The 2,737-nt window shown below is 38.3% G+C and overlaps 1 protein-coding gene across 2 annotated transcripts in view; it reads left to right on the top strand.

The window, feature by feature from the left end:
- Positions 1 to 2,620: 2,620 nt before the first annotated feature.
- LOC115238297 (UPF0047 protein YjbQ) overlaps positions 2,621 to 2,737 on the top strand; it is a 5,516-nt gene continuing 5,399 nt past the window's right edge. The window contains exon 1 of one of the 2 annotated variants that reach the window (XM_029811986.1): positions 2,621 to 2,659. The gene's annotated coding sequence lies outside the window, so the exon portion shown is untranslated. The remainder of the gene's footprint in view (positions 2,660 to 2,737) is intronic. The other variant, XM_029811988.1, reaches the window with a different exon arrangement.

Genomic DNA, 2,737 nt, shown 5'->3' with positions numbered 1-2,737 from the left:
GAGGAGAATACTCGACTGTGATTAGTCAATTTCTTAAAGCCCGTATCAGACTATGCATTGAAGATTGAGATTCAAGATTCAAGATTGAAATTTGACCAATCAGAATAAAGAAATTTTAGTCCTTTTTGTTCTGATTAGTCAAATTCCAATCTTTAATCTTACGAACTTTAAAGACCGTATCAGACTACGCATTAAAGATTGAGATTGAAAATTCAAGATTGAAATTTGATCGATCAGGACACAGAAATTTTAGTTTCTTTTGTTCTGATTTGTCAAATTCCAATCTTTAATCTTCAATCTTCAATGCGTAGTCTGATACGGGCTTAGGTGTGGTCTTGTGTCGTCTTAAGGGTCGGCAGGAGTGACAGCCAAACTCCGAATTGATATTGGAGACCTCGCGCAGTGACAATGCGAAACTCCGACTTCAGGATTACCAATCTGACAAATAAATAGAGTTATATGTCCATATACGTACACACACGATTGAATTGCTCGCGTGGACGCACCGTGGAGAGGAAAGATAGAAAAGGATCAAGGATCACGTTATCCTTGTTCCTCTAGCGTATCGCTTTATAGCCGAGATACGGCCTGAAAATGCTTTTTGGCCTCTAGTGGCAAAAAACGGTTATATTGTAAAATAATGTCTTTGCAATATTTCTGCAACATTACACTGCAATATGCAATATTGCAATGTTGCAGCAATGTTGTTGCAAGCTTCAGTGCTGTATGGGACAAGGAGAGAACGATTGTTAATTCTTGGCTTACATTATTTTTTAGTAATTGCAAATTTATAGACCGACAAATGCTATCTTGATTTCTTTTCGATTATATCGATATTATTGTGTAAAAATATCTTCTACATAAATACCCAGTCAGCCACATCTGTTCTAACAGATATTGCCAAGTGCTTGCTACAAATTATTGTGCGAGAGAGAACGCAAGGGGCACGAAACAGAGTATGTCCTTTTCTACGTGGGCATCGGCCCCCACTCCTTAAATAAAGGCAAACGCTCGGTCTAGATATACTATGTCTATGCTAACATCAAAGGTGCCGACAGAGAGTTGCGCTACTGTATATACTGTGCTATGAGCCCGGGCACATAAAAAAACTTAAGCAGTAAAGGCCGGTATTCATAGTCAGTTCTTATTTCAAGACCGTCTTAAAGCCCGTATCACACTACGCATTGAAGATTGAGATTCAAGATTCAAGATTGAAATTTGACCAATTAGAATGAAGGAATCTTAGTCCCTTTTGTTCTGATTAGTCAAATTCCAATCTTTAATCTTTAATCTTCAATTTTTAATGCGTAGTCTGATACGAGCTTTACGACATATGAGCATTGGCGATGCGTCATAAGGCTCGTTCTACAATAAGTAGTATGTCGTTAGACATTGAAATTTGACCAATCAGGCTAAAAGGAACTAAAATTTCCTTGTCCTGATTGTTCAAATATCAATCTCAATGCATAGTCTGATACGGGCTTTAGTCGTTAGCAAATTGACCAATGACAGTCGATTATTCCGAGAATATTTGATTGTGATTGATCAATTTGCTTACGACTAATGACATACGGCTTATTGTAGAACGGACGTTATTATAAATTTTTAGTGTCGGTCTACAGCTTAAATCACTATTGTAGACCGGCACTTAAGAGCCGAATTGCAAAATCTGGCTGTATATGTAAAATTATTAGCTATACAAAAAAACATTTTGAATGCGGTAGCAAACGTTACCAATCAATCACCAAACGATTGGTGAAAAAAAATTCCCAGCAGTCGAAATGGAGGTGGGAGGGTCTAAGAAAAGGTTAAAAATTAGTTTACGATTTTTTTTTAAATAAACGGGAAACTTCCAAAAATTTTGGATACGACACCAAACATTAGCAATCGACCATTGAACGATGGGTAAAAAAAAATTTCCAAAAGTCAAAGTGGGGGGCTAACTTTGAGAAAGTCGCTAAAGTCCACGAACGGCCAGAGCGCACTCATAGCGCCAAAAGTACTCTCCCCGAACGCACCCATACTATGTCTATGCTAAAGGCAAACCATAGACATAGTATATCTAGACCGAGCGTTTGCCTTTATTTAAGGAGTGGGGGTAAGTGCCGGTCTACAATAGGTGATTTAAGCTCTAAGCCTTAAGAAATTGACCAATCACAGTCTAGTATGAGAAGAATACTCAACTGTGATTAGTCAATTTCTTAAGGCTTAAGGCTTAAATCACTTATTGTAGACCGGCACTAAAGATGCACGTAGAAAAGGACATACTCTGTTTCGTGCCCCTTGATTGTTACAGTCATGTAATAGTCCACCCAAGTAGCAAACTGACGTCACAATGACAGTACATTTTGGTCACAAAATGACCAATTAGATATCCTATGGTCGGTATTCATAGTCAGTTCTTATATTTAAGACCGTCTTAAGCACAATCTTAAGATGTCCTAAACCAATCACAGAGCCGTATTAGCATCTTAAGACATTACTTAAGACGGTCTTGAAATAAGAACTGACTATGAATACCGGCCTATGTCTATGAGGCAAACGCTCGGTCTATATATACTATGTCTATGGTTGTATGCGGTGCCATATTTGCGTTTGCTTGCAAGGGCTAGTACGATGTACAGTGTACACTGTACTGTACGCTAGTAGTGTACAGCAGGTACGGTACATTCGGTCGCGTTGTACTTCGTATGTCGTCCACCGTTTTTGATTATCCGTTCATCCGATATATAAATAT

This window comes from Formica exsecta, unplaced genomic scaffold (genome assembly GCF_003651465.1).
Source record: "Formica exsecta isolate Colony F162 unplaced genomic scaffold, ASM365146v1 scaffold331, whole genome shotgun sequence".
Classification (NCBI taxonomy): domain Eukaryota; kingdom Metazoa; phylum Arthropoda; class Insecta; order Hymenoptera; family Formicidae; genus Formica; species Formica exsecta.
The sequence above is the reverse complement of the archived record's forward strand: the minus strand, read 5'-3'. Positions and strand labels throughout refer to the sequence as shown.